At 42.2% G+C, this 19,864-nt stretch overlaps 1 long non-coding RNA gene across 2 annotated transcripts; it reads left to right on the top strand.

The window, feature by feature from the left end:
- Positions 1-13,177: 13,177 nt before the first annotated feature.
- On the top strand, positions 13,178-19,018 carry LOC120398742. 2 transcript variants are annotated; one of them, XR_005594673.1, is made up of 4 exons: positions 13,178-13,271; positions 14,399-14,551; positions 17,591-17,737; positions 18,479-19,018. It is a non-coding gene; the product is annotated as an uncharacterized LOC120398742 (long non-coding RNA). The 2 variants fall into 2 exon arrangements; XR_005594672.1 differs by lacking the exon at positions 13,178-13,271 and having other exon boundaries at positions 14,109-14,551.
- Positions 19,019-19,864: the final 846 nt, after the last annotated feature.

Here is a 19,864-nt window from a genome sequence, read left to right as displayed (position 1 = left end):
CTTGCTGAGTTACTGCAGTCCTCAAATCTTGATTTAAAGACTCAAAGTTACAGAGAATCCACCATTTACTCTAGTTTAAACCTGCAAATGACCCATGTTTCATGCTGCAGAGGAAAGTGAAAAACCCCCAGAGTCTTTGCCAATCTCCCTCAGGGGGAAATTTCTTCCTGACCCCATATAGGGCAATCAATTGGATCCTGAGCATGTTGACAAGACCTACCAGCCAGATATCTGGGAAAGAATTCTCTGTAATAACTCAGAACTCTCCCTATCTCCAGCCACTGGGGATATTTGCTTCTAGCAGTTGCAGATGGGCCACAAGCCATTGCAAGCAGTCTCATCATACCATCCTCTCCACAAACTTTTAAAGCTCAGTCTTGAAGCCAGTTAGGTCTTTTGCTCCCACTGCTCCCCTTGGAAGGCTGTTCCAGAACTTCATTCCTCTGATGGTTAGAAACCTTTGTCTAATTTCAAGCTTAAACTCGTTTGGGACCAATTTATGTCCACTTGTTCTTGTATCAACATTGGCACTTAATTCCTCTCTCTACCTGCTATTTATCCCTCTGATGTATTGATAGAGAGCAATCAGATCTCCCCTCAGCCTTCTTTTGATTAGGCTAAACAAGCCACACTCCTTGAGTCTTCTTTCATAAGGTAGGTTTTCCATTCCTTGGATCATCCTTGTAGTCCTTCTCTGCACCTATTCCAGTTTGAATTCACCTTTCTTAAACATGAATACCAGAACTGCACACACTATTTCAGATGAGGTCTCACCAGTGCCATATATAATGATAATAACACTTCCCTATCTCTACTGGAAATACCTCACCTGGTGCATCCTAGGATTGAATTCGATTTTTTTCCATGGCCACATCACACTGGTGGCTTATAGTCATCCTGTGATCAACTTCTACACTCAGGTCTTTCTCCTCCTCTGTTGCTTTCAACAACTATGTCTGCAGCTTACAGCATTCTTATTGCTAGTCCCTAAGTGCATGACCTGGCAGTTTGCACTATTAAATTCCATCCCATTTCTATTACTCCAGCGTTCAAGGTTGTTCAGCTCTTCTTGTATGATAGTCCAGTCCTCAGTATTTGAAATATGTCCCAACTTTGTCATCTGCAAATTTTATTAGCACATTCCCACTTTTTGTGCCAAGGTCATTAATGAAAATGTTAATGAAGATTGGTCCCAAGACTGATTCCTGAGGAACTCCACAAGTAACCTCCCTCCAACTTGACAGTTCACCTTTCAACATGACCTATTGTAGTCTCCCCTTTAACAAGTTCCTTGTCCACCTTTCAATTCTCATATTCATCCCCATCCCCATCCATCCTCACCTCCTTTCTCTTCTCCAATTTGACTAATAATTTCCCATGTGGAACTATACCAAATGCCTTAGTGAAATCCATGTAGATTAGATCCTTTGTCTAGAGAATCTATTATCTTATCAAAGAAAGATCAGGTTGGTCTGGCATGATCTACCATTTGTAAGACCATGTTATATTTTATCCCAGTTACCATTTACCTTTCTGTCCTTAACAACTTTCTTTTTCAAAATTTGTTCCAAGACCTTGCATACAAGGTCTGTAGTTTCCTGGATCACTTTCCCCCCTTCCTTAAAAATTGGCACTATATTAGCAATTCTCCAGTCATAGGATATGACCCCTGAGTTTACAGATTCATTAACAATTCTTAGTATTGGGCTTGCAATTTCATGGGCCAGTTCCTTTAATATTCTTGGATGGAGATATATTCAGGCCCCTTGATTTGGTCTGATTAAGCTGTTTGGGTTTGACTTCCACTCTAATGTGGCAATTTTTACTTCCATTAGTCATCCTGCCACTACCCCTACGCTCCTCATTACCTTTATTAAAAACTGAGACAAAGTATTTGTTTCGGTGTTAGGCCATGCCTAGATTATCTTTAATGTCCATCCCCTCTTCAGTGTTTAGCAGTCCCACTTCTTTCCTTGTTTTCTTTTTATTTATATAGCTATAGAATCTTTTGCTATTGTCTTTAATTTCCTTTGCAAGGTCCAACACTGCTCAGCTTTTCTCACTCTTTCTCTCACTCTTTTGAGCTGCAGGACGTACCTTTCCTTAATGATCCATCTCATCTTCCATTCTTTATAGGCTTTCTCCTTTCTCTTAACCTGCTTGCTCATCCAGCTTGACGAATAGTAACCTGTGGTGTTACCTGGGGTTCTTTCAACCCAAAGCTCTTGGTAACTTTTACTCTGTGCGAGGAGGTGTCAGGAAATAAATCAGGGGAGACACGGCCGTCCGACCGATAGATGGCTGGCACAAACAGGACAACACAAGAGTGCTTTCACTTTAAGCTAAACTTTACTAGTCTCAAGCACTTACACACGTCCGCAACAAGATTAGTAAAACACCCCCAACCCTTGATAATTACCAAAGCTGAGTGTGGCTTTTGAGTGATACAGCGGCAGCCCGTCTGCCGCTGGGGAACACAAGATACATGCAGAGGGAGAGGCCAGTCCTAAAACGAGTCCTACCTATCTCAAGCTTTTTCCCCTTATTTATACATTAGTAATTAAAGAAACCTTGTTAAGTAAGCATTTTTAATGATTGAGCAAGAGGTTCCTTCTAATTATTGATTAACCAGGTGTGGGTCTTTCCAGAGCCTGCAGCCTTGAGACCCCAATAGACATCCCTGAGGGTATATCCTGCTCTTTTCAAATGCATGTATCAGCAACTTTAACACAATTCTTGTTAAGAAGGACACAGGGTCAAGCTGCCCTTTCGGTGGCACCCTAAATCCCCCACCCCTCCTGTCTTGGTCAAGCTGAGACTTGCTTTTAACAGCTTGCTGACTAGGCTGCCTTTAACAAAAAGCCATAGTGGTTTCAGGCACTTTACTGGTTTGCCAAAGTCTCCCCGTACAGTGGTATCAGTGGACATTAACCCCTGCCATATGCTAGGGTATTGACCTTTGTAACTCTGACCCAGGTCCCAATCATATGGTGTGGGTTAGGGTTATAAAGTTAACATGTTGCGTTGCAGGGCACAGTATCTACTTTCAGACGGTGCCACAACTGCAGTTGTGATCTGTGTATTTGTACCTAAAAACATAGATGTAGAAATCTGGGTCCCAAATCTTGGAAGCAGAAAATTGCACCTGTGATTTTTAGAGGCTGCTTTTGGAAATTTGCCACCAAAGGTTACAGGAATTTTTTTAATCAGATGCATGCAATAAAGAATGCTGATGAGTGCACAAAGAGAGTGCAGACGTGCTTATGCAGTTATTGCTATAATGTTAGGCACAATATTAACAAGGCAGGCCCAAAATATTCACTTTACAGAAATACAGCCAAAATAGCCAACTGTTTGTTTGTTTTGGGCTTCCACCCATCTGCCAGCTATTCCTGAACTTCTAAACAGAGACATTATCCTCTAACACCCAAGTGCCACTACTGCACAGAGTGGGAGATAAGTGTCTCACATAGTGCAGGCACTTTACCTCAGAGAGGAAAGATATATACACTATCATGTATATACAGAGCAACAAAGGGCTCAGTGCAGTTTAATGGGATTTTTTTCTCTTTTCAGAAGAAAAGAAGAACTATAGTGTGTATTGTTAGATGAGTAATTTTATTTATTACAATAGAAAATGGTGTTTTTCTCTTTCCATGACAATCACACGTGACAACTAATAGGCAAAAGGACCAAGTCTATTCTTTCCTTTAAAGAGGTAAAGGGGTAAAAAAGAAAACAACAACAACAACTTATTCTGGGGGAGACAAAACCCTTTATTGCAAGCTAGCCAAAGGCAATCTCTGTCTAACATCTCGCTGCAGCTCTGCTTTTTAAATAGATTGCAAATTGTGTCATATCAGATGTAAGGTAAACTGAGGACTGCAGATTGCATAGATAACATACATTTCACTGGAGACATTTGCCATCCTTCTTTTCCAAAGGTTATCCATCATTCTCTTAAAAGACAAAAGCGATCAGCACTAGTGAGGCTCTCTTCACCATAGCAAATGCAGTAACAGAATCAGAATGAATGCATATTAGAAGCAGTGTCTGATATTACAACACCACATTTCATAGTGAGAGTACAGGATAAGGAGTCTCAATTTATATTACACCTGAAGCATGAAATTGCTTCTTTCTCTCCCCCAAATTATCATCTCCTAAAACACATACAAGGAAAAAAGTTATCTGGAAAGTTAATTGTGGCTGGGGAAAAAAATCAATACGAACATACTGTCTGGCACCCTAGACTCAAAAAATTAAACAAAGCATTAAGGCTTCCTTGTGAGGATAGCATTGTCCTTAGGATTATTGCCAGCATGATTTTTTTACCTGCTGAACATGGTATAATTTAGGTGCAGTCTTGTTAAATTAATGAAGTCTAGTGGGCGCATGTGACTGGCAAATGAACTATGAATATGTTGATCAATTTGCTCATGCTGTATCGGCCATATAACAATGCTCATTGCAAATCAGACTTCACATTCAGAGAGATGGTACAGCATTTCATGTGATATAACTGAGGCAAGGAGGGGTGAGATAATATCTTTTATTGGACCAACTTCTATTGGTAAATGACAAGCTTTCGAGCTACGCAGAGCTCTTCTTCGGGTGTGATACTGATATTCTTATGCCAGATTGTTCCCACTACCTGGTAACATGCATAAAGAAGGAAGCAAAGTGAGGATCCTGTTGTGGAGTTTCCTATGCATCCTTCTGTCAGGGGAGGTGGATTTTGCTCATTTTTCCTAAGGAAGAACTGTGTCTAGCCCACAAACCTCATAGATTCCCTAAAACCTGTAGAGATCTCAAAGATTAGCAAGGCCCTTGAAGCCACATTTCCAGGGATTGTCTGCCTGAGACTACCCCTTACCACAACCTTCCATTAGAGATCCCCATACTCCAGCCTGCTCACCATTCCCTCTCTCTGCCCTTTCTCCTCACCCCCATGTGAATCCCTGGACTTGATGGGTTCAAGGGCTACCACTGATCAATAGGGTACAATCTGACCTTTTGTTTGGTGGTAGAGTGAAGTGAGTCAGTGGTTTCTATCAGCTCTTAGTAAAGAAAAATCTACCATCAAAATTGGCCTTAACTGGCAACCTTGTCACCCATGTCAGCATAGAGGCCATGAATTCCTTAGAAAGGAGATTGGGACTGTCCTCTCATTCCTAGAGGCAAGGATAAGGATGTAGCCCATGCTGTGCCATTTACATCTGTCATGGCCTGCCCCTGCCTGGGCGTGCACCTTATTCAACACTGATGTCGCTGGTTCACCAGTATAGCCTTTTTTACCCACATTAGACAGATGTTTAGACATGGGGTATGCAGCTGAAGCGTCAGGAGAAAAGATAAAAGTCCTAGGACCCCCAGAAGTACATGCAGTGACACAACAGCAAAGGAGAGCAGGTGGCTAGGGTTCTATACCCATTCATAAGCAGGTGAAGAAAAAGTACCTCATACTAGGAGAACATTGCAAGGAATATGGCAAGCTGAACCATTATGGCAGGGCGTTCCAGAGCAGAGGAAGGTCTCAGAAGGATTCAGTCAGACTTGTACCAAAGGGGGATGGCACATTACAGGGAAGTAATGAGAGAGTCATGATGTCCTTGAGTCCAAGAGTGTATCAAGTTCAGGCTGTCAGGACAGGAAAGCAAGATGGAAAAATACCAACCTCCATGCATGCCCCAACGTTATTAGGGAAACATCCTATCCAATTTCAGCTGGATAGTGGGCAGGGCTGGCTCCAGGTTTTTTGCCACCCCAAACGGTGGGGAAAAAAAATAAAAAAAAGCTGCACTTGTGATCGGCGGCACTTCGGCAGCAGCTCCACCATGCCGCTTCATTATTCAGCGGCAATTTGGCTGCAGGTCCTTCCCTCCGAGAGGGACTGAGGGGCCCACTGCCGAATTGCCACCGAAGACCCGGACATGCCGCCCCTTTCTGTTGGCCGCCCCAAGCACCTGCTTGCTGCGCTGGTGTCTGGAGCCAGTCCTGATAGTGGGGACCCCTCAATGTGACTCCTGAGGGTGAATTGGACTCGAATACTACCATTACAGAGAGCAGGAGCAATCTAATGTACAATGAGAGCATAGTGCAGTCAATAGGAAAATGCGACTTAATAGTAACTAACCTAAAAAACTGAAGTTTGTGGTGGAGGATACTTCACAGACTTCTCTGGGTGAATATAGCTGTACAGTCCATAGATCTGGTCAGGGTGCAGAGTCAGAACTGTATAGCTGCAGTGAAAGAAGCGAAATGAGAAGTCCCATAACAATGGAGGGAATTTTAAAAGCATACAGGGATGTTTCCAAAGGCAATAGGTGTCTCAAGGAAAAGCAGTGACTAGAAGTTGACTCTACAGTGGAACCTGTGTTTATTATGAAGGAAAATTCCAGTGACACTATGTAATGTAGTACACAAGGAGCTTGAAAGTCTGCAGAGCAGGGGTATCATAGCAACTGCACAGGCCAGTACCGCCTGGATAAGCATCAAGGTGTTGGTAAAGATGCCATCAGACAAATTAGGTATTTGCACAGACCTCAAGCCATTGAGCTGGGCACAGAAAAGGTGCCATTGTCTACTGACCACAACTGATGACACCTTGCCAGAACTTTCCAAAGCCAGCATCTTTATGGTTTGATGTGAGGAACAGGTTTTGGCGCATAAGCCTGGAAATGAGCTCAGCAGGCTGACAACCTTTGCCACACCATCCAATCAATACAGATGGCTACGCATGCTGATGGGCCCAGCACCAGAGGGGTTCCAGAGAAGACTCACCCAAGTGCTGGAAGGGCTGCCTGGGGTGAAAATAATTTCAGATGATATCCTCATTATACACAGCTTATACTGATATAGCTTATGCCAGTTTGGCCAAGCAAAATAACTAACTATACTGGTATAAAGCGCCTTATACTGGTATAATTGCATTTACACTAGGGCTTTTACTGGCATAGCTATGTCAGTAAAAAACAAGCAACCAAACTCCAATACACCTCTGACTAACATAGTGATGCTGGTAAAACTTCTGACTGTAGACCAGTGTGACATTACCCAGGGTACAATCTGGACCAATGAACAGCTGAACACCCCTCAGTTCTCCAACCTGGGGTGCCTGTTATACTGCTTTGCTGTGAGAGCAACCACTCCTAGTCTGCTCAGATATAGCCGCCAGCATGTAAGTTACTCCTAGTTATAGTATATGAGTACTGCAGCCAGCCACTCTTGAATTACACTGCAGAGCAACACCAGCAACTCCCAGTCCCAGACTTTCCCCAGAAATGTATGCCCTGTACTGCCCGTCTCTCTCTTGGACAATACAAGCTGTCATAAAGTCTGTCACTTTATTAGTAAAAAATGATATGCAAAAATCCTGTTAAATAATTTCCCAAACTCTTCAGTTCAAACACACTGGTTTAGATAAAACAATAAAACAAATTTATTAACTACAAAAGATAGATTTTAAGTGACTATAGGTAATGAGGCATAAAAGTTAGGATTGGTTACAAGAAAATAAATGTAAAATGCAAATAAAACATAGTTTAACAAGCTAAGTGAATTCAAAGCAAAGGTCTCTCTCATCACATATTTCAGCAGTCTCTGCTGGCTGAATTCATTTCAGTCAGGATTCCTTCCTCAATCCAATGCTGCTTCCTTTGTTCTTCAAGTGTTGTTGATCTGTGGGTAAAGAGAAAAGGAGAGATAATTTGGGGTGTCTGCTCTCTCTTCTTATAGTACTTTCTCTTCTTCAGGAATCATCCCCAGCTGAGAGGTTCAGGAGTCAGACGGTCTGTGTAGATGGGAACCCCCAGCTGTTTCTTTGTCAAGATTTAGATTTTTCGCTCACATCCTTTTTCCTGCCAACAAATGGCCACTTAACCATATAATGGTCCATTTGATTTTGTTGACATCTGGCTGACGAACTGGTTTGTGACTGCTCCCCAGACTTGGAACATGTGTTCATAACATCATACAGTAGAATCTAATAACTCTACATACAATATTGCTGCACATTTTACCATGAAAATAATGGTCATCAAATTGAGTTTTCAAATGACACCCCACAGGGCATACTTTGTACGAAATTCATCATAGTCCTGTAAAAACTGGTGAACATAGGGGTAGATTGTCACAACCAGGCCTTACTGTAGGCAAGTCTACACTTAAAATGCAGCATCGGCCTACCTGCGCAGATGCAGCTGTGCTGCTGTAGCACTTTAATGAAGATGCTCTATCCTGATGGAAGAGAGCTCTCCCATCAATCTAGTTAGCCACTGCCTCTCAGGGAGGTGTATTGTGTCAGCAGGAGAAACTCTCCCACCAACATAGTGCTGTATACACCAGGGGCTAGATCGATATAACTGTTGCTTGTATAACAGGGGTATGTGTGAATTTTTCACATCCCTGAACAACATATTTATATCCATATAGGTCTGTAGTATAGACCATAACTGTGTTAGAGAAAAGGGATTGTCTGATAAATTAATCCTGCCTCAGTGGGGGATGGCCTAGATGACCTCTAGAGGACCCTTACAGTTCTATCTTTCTATGATTTCAGTGGTTGTTGTATAGTGGGACTTGTCTTTCATCTCTTAGTTACTCACAGTACTTTCTACATATGTACCTCAATTTCCAGTGGTATCTAATGCTTTGGGTCCCTCAAGTTTGAGATGCCCAAGTTGAGACACCTTAAAGAGGTTGGATCTGAAGGTAGATGCACAACACTACTGAAAATCAAGGGGCATTTTAATTGCCTCCAAAGGAGCATCCCAAAATCTAGGCGCCTATAATCACTAGTCTCTTCTGAAAATCCCAAACTCTGTGCACAAATTTACAGCTAGAAAAGAGTATTTAAAAAAAAAACAAGTAGAAAGAGCTAATTTGTCAATTTTCGGGGCACTAGACTCCCAGACAGAAGCTGTTACAGAAGAATTAACAGTGAAACAAAGGACACTCCATTGATGCTACAGACTAATAAGTTAAATACACGTCTACCTCGATATAACGCTGTCCTCAGGATTAAAAAAATCTTACGGCATTATAGGTGAAACAGCGTTATATCGAACTTGCTTTGATCCACCGGAGTGCGCAGCCCCAACACCTCCAGAGCACTGCTTTACTGCATTATATCCGAATTCATGTTATATAGAGTGGCGTTATATCGGGGTAGAGGTGTATGTGTCAAATGACAGCCTAAAGGCAGAAGTAAACTGGAGTCCTTTGAGTACTTTGATGCCAATGTTTCTTGCATTTTTTTTAAGGCTCATAGGGCTACACTAGGTCTGAGGTGCTAGTTGAAAATAACAATGATGGGTCATCAAGTCCATCCTTGTGCTAATGTACTTCATCAAAGGCTGTAAGGGAGTTAGGTGCCCAACTCCATTGGCATTCAGTGCTGAGGACTTTAGGAAAATCTGATTCCTACATAGTGTCTGAATTTAGAAAAACACAAAGTAAAGCACCTAAAATCATTCATCAGTTTGGAAAATTTGGCAGCTGTTGAACAAGTATAAACATTTCCAGCTAAGCAGCCAATTCTAGTTAACTGTTTAACTTGTACACAGAGCAGAGTTTGAGAATTGCTAGAATAGCAATTTCTACCCTGCCTATAAGTCTTTAGGGTAATTTCTATAAAATCGTATTAACTGTCTATTGAGACACTACGGTCTATATGGTTTTATAAAAATATGCTAATGAGTGAATATAATATAACTGGAATATGCTTCATGCAAAAGATCTCTTGTAAGGTATCATTACAAAGCTTATAATCTACTGAGTGGGATCATCCTATTTGTATAAATGGACCATTCTTGTATCTGAAACTAGAAATATGAAATATAACTCTGAGGATCTATTGTAATTATGCAAAGTGTGGGCCATTAATGGTGGTTTGGAATCTTGATGGCTCCCATTAACCAGGACAATTGTCTGCTGATGGGTGTGTTTTACCTGTAAGTCTTCCTGTATACCTGTGTGCTAGCAAGTGGGAAATGAAGTCTTGCAGTGACATGTGATCATGTCACCTGAACTGGAATCCATCTTTAACCTGGTGTCTTTCCATTGAGAAGGAGGGGGTGGGAACCCAGAGAGGGACAAAGAATTTCCGCCTTATCCAAAGATATATAAAGGGGTGGAAGAGAACAAAGGAGGGAGAGATCCATCATGAAGAATCCCCCAGCTACATCCTGAGCTGGAACAAGAGCTGTACCAGGGGAAAGAATTGTGTCCAGGCCTGGAAGGTGTCCAGTCTGAGGAAAAAAACGTACTGAAGCATCTCTGAGGGTGAGATTATCTGTATTCAGTTTGATTAGATATAGATTTGTGCATTTGATTTTATTTTGCTTGGTAACTTACTTTGTTCTGTCTGTTACTACTTGGAACCACTTAAATCCTACTTTCTGTATTTAATAAAATCACTTTTTACTTATTAATTAACCCAGGGTATATATTAATACTTGGGGGCAAACAGCGGTGCATCTCTCTCTATCAGTGTTATAGAGGGCGAACAATTTATGAGTTTACCCTGTACAAGCTGTATACAGGGTAAAATGGATTTATTTGGGTTTAGACCCCATTGGGAGTTGGGCATCTGAGTGTTAAAGACAAGCACACTTCTGTTAGCTACTTTCAGGTAAACCTGCAGATTTGGGGCAAGTAATTCAGACCCTGGGTCTGTGTTGGAGCAGATGGGAGTGTCTGGCTCAGCAAGACAGGGTGCTGGGGTCCCGAGCTGTCAGGGAAGACAGGAGCAGAGGTAGTCTTAGCACATCAGGTGGCAGCTCCCAAGGGGGTTTCTGTGATTCAACCCATCACATCTATAGAATCCTATTGGTCTCATTTTCTTCTATAGGGCTTTTCCACATTGTGCTGGAGTTCTCTTAGTGAATGCTGAAGCAGAGAGAAAACAAATAAATGTTGATGTTACATTCCTTAGGTCATGCACCAGCCTGCAAGGGAGGCCTTTTGTGGTTTAACCTAATCTGACACTGACAAGCCCAATTCTAGGAGCTACTGGCATTTTTCAGAGCTCACCAAGCTTCTAACTTGGTATAGACAGTTGATATATACAAAGAGTAGATGCCAATAGTCTTGCATTCACTGGAACACAATGAAATATGCTTGTGAGTCCCCCAGTATGTGAGACAAGGGTATCCCATGTATATGTGCCAGTCCTGTGCCGTCAGTCTCTAAATCAGAGATGCTTACAACAACTACACATCCAAAATAAACAAAGATTTTTTAAAAAAATTGGCACACAAGATGAGATTTACACATCACACTTATTGGCCCCAGTATGGATATCGAGGAGTTAATCATGTGCTGAGTGCTGTGGCACATGACCAAACACTGTACAGTGATTATTAAATGGAGAGGCACAAGTCTAACAGTGAACAGGAGGGGAACATATGGCATGAAACTCATTATTTGTATATAGCTGACTTGAAATTTGAAAAATGTGTCCCCATGATCTGTGGGCCTGATTCTCCTCCTGCACTGGTGTAAATCAGGGGTAACTATTAATGTCAGTGAATTTACACTGATGTAAAACTGCTGAATCAGACCCTAAAGCTGTACCCTATTATGAGAAGAAATTAATGTACAGTTATGCAGGCAGATTGAGATAATGGAAGACATTTCCCCATGATATTATTTTGCATGGATTTTATACATCCCAAAAACTCAACAAACCATATATTTACAACATCACTGAAATACATACAACTATCATGGGGTGGAAGGCAGCAACCAGTTCGTGCACAGCACAATGCACAACAGCATGGAGAATTTTTGGCTAAATATAATGTATAATCTCTTACACTTACACAGATACTCAGAATTGGGCAGATTTTCAGAACTTGGCCTGCACAAATGTACATATAAAAATACACTAGCTGGTCATTTGCATATGTAGCATAGGCAAATATGCAAATATATGTCCATTTGCCTATGTAAAGTACTGGGAATCAGCCCCTTAATAATTTGGCAGGTCAGAGGGACCTATGCCTTTAAAATTTCTTCAGAAGTGATGATGAAATGAATTTGCTGCAAATCAGTCTCTCTCATCAGTACTAGCCATCATCATCAAAATCTCCAGTGCTAGATAAATATCTCCTCAATGATTTTTGTGTTTAGGAATTTACATAATTGAAGTGGCCATAGGTTTTACTATCTGTTTTATCGTTCTTTCAGGAATCTGTCCATCTTCTAACATTGTAAGCATGTGAACAGCCTTCTGTTAATTTTTTCTTCTGGCTACGCACACTAACTACAGTGTGAGCATTTCTTGATCTTGCTCTGAGTTGTCTGATATCTTAACTTATTGTCATGTCCATTATATTTGGTAGTTATCTTTTCACCTACTTCTCTCTCCCTCCCCCTGCCCGGGGTGATGGGAACTTAGTGTTTTATATTGTTGTTGACAGACGACATCTCCAGGGATGTAATGTCGGTGCTGGAGGGACACATAGCTTTTGGCTTTCAGTTTCATGCTAAAAGGACTGATATGCAGAGTGTTCATGAATGTACTCCAAACACGTCCTAGCTCTATTTGCTTCCATCCAAACAGGCTAAAAGTAATACCCAAACCTTTCTTGTGCCAAATTTCAAAAGGTGTCTCAATTTAGTGACAGGTAATTTTTACTTTAAAATTTTATTTTTTTCCCCACTGCTTTTTTTCTTTGGCAAAGTTTTAGCTTCAGTCCCAATTTCTGATTTTCATTATTCATCTGCTCTATTATCCTATTTAGAACCAGCTTCTGGTATCCATACAGTGAGTAGTACTTTGAGTACTCCCATTGAAATCAATAGGACTACTCAGACAAAGGCTATCCTCCATGTAAGGGTGACAAAAGTCAAACCTGTAGCTATTTGTGGAAATGAATTCTCTAGCCTAGTTTTTTTTAATGAGATGAGACATTTCAGTGACTACCTACCTATCTAGGCTATTAAACAGGTACCCACTATAATCCAAGAGGCTGTCACCAATCTCAGAATATGCCAATTCTAGTTTCCTCCTTACTTCTCCTGAACCAGATGGGGGTAATTTTTTAAAGATTTATTTCCTCTTTTCTCTGTTCCCCCTCCTTTCCTTTCTGATTCCATCTCAATTTCTTTGGCTTACTGCTTCTCTCTTCTTCTTTGCTGTGTTTGGCTGCAGCTATGGAAGCTGAAGAAGTGAGTTTTGCATTGTGTGCTGAAGACCTAAGACAGGAGTCAGCAACCTTTCAGAAGCGGTGTGCCGAGTCTTCGTTTATTCACTCTAATTTAAGGTTTTGCGTGCCAGTAATACATTTTAATGTTTTTAGAAGGTCTCTTTCTACAAGGCTATAATATATAACTAAACTATTGTTGTATATAAATAAACAAAGTTTTTAAAATGTTTAAGAAGCTTTATTTAAAATTAAATTAAAATGCAGAGCCCCCCGGACTGGTGGCCACGACCCGGCCAATGTGAGTGCCACTGAAAATCAGCACGTGTGCCGCCTTCGGCACATGTGCCATAGTTGCCTACCCCTGACCTAAGATCTATCACCTCTGGGAATGAGATCCAAAGCCTTTGCCCTATGCTTGGAAGGCCTTGACTCCCACAGTTAGCGGCACCCTGAGGCTGACTGCTGTAGCTGTTGAGGGAGGATATTATTGCAAAGAGGGAGATACACTCCAAGGTAGCTTAAGCCAATTCTATGGATCAGTCCTTAAAGATTAATACCAGTGGCCCTGGGATCAGGTAGATGTAAAGATGGCTCATCACAGGGGCGTGCACAGGAATAAAAATTTGGCTACTTTTGGAGGGGCACTTTCTGTGCCCCCTGCAGCCAGAAGAGTTGCTTCCTCTCCTTTCCTCCCGTGGCCGGAGGAGCTGCCTCCCCATCCCCTGCCCCGAAGAGCTGCCTTTCCTCTCCCCTGCTGTGGCCCCAGCACTGGTGAACTCTCCCCCAGCAGCCAGAGGAGCTGGCTCTCCCCCCACAACCCCAGGGCCAGAGGAGCTGTGATCTCCTGCCCCAGCCTGGGGCCAGAGAAGCTTGCTCTCCCCACCCTGGCTCCAGAGGAGTTCTGTGCCCCACTGATTGGGGGTGGGGCGTGCCCCTCCTTGCACCCTTTGTGCATGTCCCTGGCTTAGTGTCATCTTTGTCCCACTCACTTGCACTGAACACAACTCAGCTGCTCTGGAGAAACTGGGTTCTTTCTCAAACAACATAAAAACATTTTAATATATTCTAGAGTGACATACTCATCTAGAGTCTGGTAGTGTGAGGTACTGAGCCCCTTCACCTGCCTTCAGACATACTGCAACTAGCAGGAATTTGTATTTTCCTTGAACTGTTTTTGAAGTTAGTGAGAGTGGGAGCTTAATTCATGGTTCATTCTGACCTTAAAATCTATTGTGACCATGTAGTCTGACCTGCATAATAAAGGCCATAGAATTTTGCTGACCAATTTCTGTATCAAGCCCATAGCTTCTGTTGGAGCTATAGCATATCTTAAGGAAAGACTTCGTCTCTTCCCGACTTAAGGCTTAAAAGTGACAAAGAATCTTCCACCTCCCTTGGTAAGTTCTTACAGTTATTAATTACCCTCGCTGTTTTAAAATTGTGTGTTATTTCTAGCCTGAATTTGCTTAGTTTCAGCTTCCAGACACTAGATTGGTGTTATGCCTTTGTCTGTTAGATAAAAGTCTCTTACTGTAAGGCAGATTTATTTTCCAGACCTCAAATCATTCTTGTAGCTTTTTTCTAAGCTCTTTCCAATTTTTCAGCATCCTCTTTGAAGTGCAGACACCGGAACTAGAAACAGTGTTCCAGTAATACTATCACTGAGACTGTATGCACTGCTAATAGCTTCACACTACTTTTCCTTGAGATTCCCATTCTGACACATACAAGTTTCACATTACTTCTCAGCCATGGCATCACGCTCGGCACTCAAGTTCAGGGTCATGGTGGATAATTAACTAAAGGCCTCTACAGGGACACTGCTTTCTAGGACACAGTGCCCTATCATGCAAGTGTTGCTAGATGCATGACTTTGCAGGTAGCTGTATTAATATACATGTTGTTCAAATGAGCCCAGTTTGCCAAGCAATCCAGATAACTCTATAAAACTGACCTGACCTTAGGACTTACCAGTAATACCAATTCTGCAGCCCTAGCCCTCGCCTTCTCTCTGTGGGTAGGCAACTCTTTGCACTACACTATATTACTCATGGTGGTTTCCCACTTTTACTAGAGGTTTGGGTCCAGTCTGTGAAGATGAAACATTTGATGTCAATGGGACTAGTCACATGAGTTGATACTACTCAGAGTATTAGGGCTGCAGAACAGGGCCCAAGCAAATATATCCATCCATTTCAGTTAGTACCTTTTCTCTAAGATTCCGACCTCTAGGAATTTAATTGTGCGCAGTAACTTTGAAGCACAGATACACAGTACAGTGTGCATCATAAGAATATTCTATAATTATAACAATCTACATCTCAGTGTCTTACCACCCTACATTATTTAGGGCAAATTAATGAGCATATGGTACAATTCTAGATCTGTTTGACTCTGTCTGTAATATGGAAAGGCTGTCATCTGCTCACAGCAGTCACTGATTTGTAAGTTGTGAACTAGCAAATGCCAGTGTCTAGCTACAATGCTCTGATGCAGCTGCTGCTGCCTCCATTTATGCCATCAATGGGCATTTCTGTCATCTAATCACCATTTGCACTTTTATAACTGTAATTTTTTGTCCTGTTAAAAGTGATTCATTCAACCAGTGTCCCTTCCCCTCCTGTTTTCCCAGGTAATTATAAGTTCACCAACGCTGCAACACTGAAATGAAATATAAATACCTGTTAGGCCCTGCTGTTTGACACTACAGTAGCTTATTTTCCTTCAGATGAAAGCCTTGCACTGTTCGTTAACCTTGAGTTTAACTGCTTAGGGCTTGAGTAAACGAAAAGCTTTTCACATAGCTGTCTATAACAAAACTGCAGTGTTCTGCATAGTCATGTGCCTGTGTATCTCTGTGGGCAGGCAACTGAGTGCACTATGACCTGCTATAATTGGTAATTGGCCAACCTGTTGTGAAGTTAAAGCACATTTAAAGTATTACAATAATCCCCACTAAAGTCCTCCAGAGCTCTCATCACCATAAACCCCCTAATGCACATGAATAAATATTGTTTGGGCTATTCAGTGCTATGTCTATAAACTCAGTATAGTTGTTCTGCACCATCATTACTAACATTATGGTTAGATTAGGCCTGGCTATTACACTCATAGGTAGGGCTCAATAAATCTCTTAACTCACCCACTGAGTAACTAGGCCCAGACAGGTGGTGTATGGAAAGATTGTTCCCCAGTAGCATCCCAGGGATGCAAACCAACCGGATGGGAATGGCTTGGGGGTGAAGAGGTGGCTGGTGATCCAGCCCAGACAAGATGGCAATAAGTATCGTTGAGGCAGAGTGAGAAAATCCCCCCTAATCCAGTATAAAATCCATCCTTTTTACACAGGCTGGACATTTCTGGATCACTCCAGTTCATTTTCAGTATGCTCTAAAATTCAAGAAGTGTTTGGGTCCCCTTCCCCCCACCCCCATGATTTTAGCCAAAATACTAGCATGAAAGGGAGGGTTTGCGGCCCTATAGTCACTCTTCTCCCCGAACAGAATCAAACATTTGGGAGTCAATTTCATCTAACTTTGCTCTTCTTCTGAACCAGGTGCTTAACGTAAGCTAGGGCTCAGTACTACAAAACCTTAGTCCATTTTGAACAAACAAATACTCTTAACTCCCATCCACGCCCACTTGTTAAACTCTAAAGGCTTTGAATTATTTTCCGGTCCCTATTTTAGGACTTGTGTGCGTATATGAATTCCACCATTAGGTATGACCTAAATAGTCGTGCTAATTGAGACATTTATTGCTCATACAACATGCTCCTGTGCACATTGCAGCATCTAGTAATTTCTCAAAGAAAGGGAAAAAGCTTTCTTGAAAGAAATACTAAAAGCCAAAGACTAAGATTATCGCTTGTCCTTCTTGTAATTGTAGTGTAATCAGCATTCTACATTATATTTACATTTCAAAGAAACAAGGAGCCCTATTCAACAGCTGTGCAATTACATTCCAATTACAGCTCACATTCACTCTCAGATAGATTATCCTGGTGGTCCATGTCTCATGTTTCACTTCTGCGCTAGGATACAACAGCTTCCTTTATAGAGGCCAATGATTATGCACGTGAATGGTATTTTATATGGAAATAGTATAAACATATTTTTTTCTGATTCCTGAAATTGTGATAGCCAATTCAATGCAAAGTGACTTATTAACAAAGGAATCTAACAATAGTTCTTCTGCTGCTATTGTTCCTGGCTTATGTTTGAGTCCCTTTGGAATGCAATTCAATTTATTTCATCACTTAGCAGCAGTTTTCTTTCTATGGGTGTGGCCATTAGGTCTACAAAAAAAAGTCCATTCAGTTACAGCTGGGTGAATAATGGTTTTTTTGGTTCACTGGCAATTCTGAATAATTGGGGAAAAGATCGTTTGGCGTTAAACTAAAAATGATTTTTTCCATAATTTGCAATGAATCACAGAGCCCTGCCATGTACAGCAAGGAGAAGGTGGAAGAGGAGGAGGAGTATGAGGGACAGGCAACCAGGGGATCCAGGACCTGTTTTTGACTCCATAGTAGTCCTGCCAGTTGAGTATGGGTGAGCCCAATGCAGGGGATGGAACCTCAGGTAAGTGTGTAAAGAAATTTTCCATTACAGGGATGGCACCCCAAATCAGCAGGACTCAGCTTTTGACTTTTCATTAATTTACTCATAGTAGAAGAGGTAGTGGTACAACAAAGAGAGGTAGAATTGCTACCTGCTTTTCATTCCCCTCTAGAGTTAGGGTGGGAGAAGGCACATGGAGCAGTTTATGTGCACAGGGATGTCCCTTTAATCCTCTTGGGAGATCTTGATGTAACGTCTGTGGAGGTAGACTGCAATCCTCTCCTGAAGATTTCTAGGAATGGCAGCCTTATTTCTTCCCCTGCAGTAGGTCACTTTCCTGCTCCAGATGGCAATAACTTCGGCAGGCACCATTGCAGTAAACAGGCTAGTGGTATACAGGCCCGGGTGCCTTTGGGATGCCAGCAGCAGCTGTGCTGTCTCTGCCTTTTTTACTCTCAGGAGTGAAATGTCAACTAAAGTCATCACTACCTGTGGAAAATGGTGTCAGTGCCATTGTCCTACAGCCATAGTTTCCTGCAACCAAGCCATCCCCCGTCATTTCCCTCACCCCTGGCAGGTCATACTCACCATGGCTTGAGCTGAGAATAGCACCAGGAATCAGGAACTCCAAAGCAGAAGTGTCATAAGCTTGTCTCATTTAACACGTTAGGGGAGCAAGGGAAGGGGACATTTTGAATCTTAAGTTTTGCTTTCCAATCCTACTATACTGACAATGGTACCTTTGTGTGTTTTTTTCTGTAGCTGTGGCCATTGCAGCCTTGAGAGGTTCCCCCTCCACGCCAGTGGACAGACTGACCTAGATAAGGAGGAGAAAAAAAGATGTGGAAAGACATGTTCTGTGAGACCCTTCGAGCCAGTGCTGTATCAGACCTTGAGCAGAGGGCCCAGAGGGCAAATATTGCAGACTGTATGGAGAAGGAAAGACTGGACAGGAGAAAAGTGCAGGAAAAGGAGAGGGAAATGCACCAGGACATAATGAGACTTCTCCAACAGAAAACGCAGATGCTGCAGACTCTGGTGAACCTCCAAGTTCAACTCTCCCAGAGTCAACTCCCACTACAGTCTGTGGAGAAATTCAGCGTAGCACCTCCCTTCCCCCCAGGCATTCCACATGGCCTCAGGGCCAACATGCATACTCCTACCACTCCACACCAGCGGAAGGCCTGGACAACTGCAGCTTCACCTACACTGACCTGTGAAAGCCACAGTTGATGTATGTGTAGCTACAATGGACAGCAGTATTCCTTCCTCTTGTTTATTTATTAGGGTTCCTAAATAGTTACAATGTATTTACTTTTACATTCTTCAGATTATTTTTGGAGCTCTTTTTGTTAGTGAATAAAATGCTTTTGTTTTGAGTTATTCATCTTTCTTAGTTTACAAAACATAATTAAGGCTAAGATTTGTCATGTTTATTTTTAGTAAAAGTCATGGACAGTTCCCGGGCAATAAATAAAAATTCAAAGACGCTGTGACCTGTCTGTGACTTTTGCTGCTGCAGCTCCATGGTTTCCCCCACCACTGTGGCGGCTGGGAGCTGTAGAGTGAGCATATTTTCCGAAGAGAAAACAGGACACCCCAAGCCACTTGCTTGAGGCGTCCCCTCTCCCCGCCCCCCAGGACGCTGTCGCCCGTTGCTGGAACCTAGCAGGGGATCCCATGAGGAGGCTGTCGCTTGTTGCTGGATCCTTGCAGGGGACCCCATGAGGAGGCTGTCAGCTGTTGCTAGAACCCTGCCAGGGCCCTGCTGGCTGCCAGCTCCAGTCCCTCGGCCTCTGGGACTGAAGCATAGAATGTCACGGTGGTCTCTGTGACACAACATAGCCTTATGTATAATGCCTGCAAGCAGTGAAAGTAGTGGTGTTGTCACTCACAACTCATCGGATCAGTGCCAAACACTGTACTTGTCATCATAATTGTATAGCAGACCCCCCCCGCAAAGTTAGATAGGTGCACTGTCTCTGATATATGCAGAGATATATGCATATATAAAAGGGGAAATAAGGACAACCCAGGGAATTATAGACCAGTCAGCTTAACTTCTGTACCCGGAAAGATAATGGAACAAATAATTAAGCAATCAATTTGCAAACATCTGGAAGATAATAAGGAGATAAGTAACAGTCA

This window comes from Mauremys reevesii, linkage group 2 (genome assembly GCF_016161935.1).
Source record: "Mauremys reevesii isolate NIE-2019 linkage group 2, ASM1616193v1, whole genome shotgun sequence".
Taxonomy (NCBI): domain Eukaryota; kingdom Metazoa; phylum Chordata; order Testudines; family Geoemydidae; genus Mauremys; species Mauremys reevesii.
The sequence above is the reverse complement of the archived record's forward strand: the minus strand, read 5'-3'. Positions and strand labels throughout refer to the sequence as shown.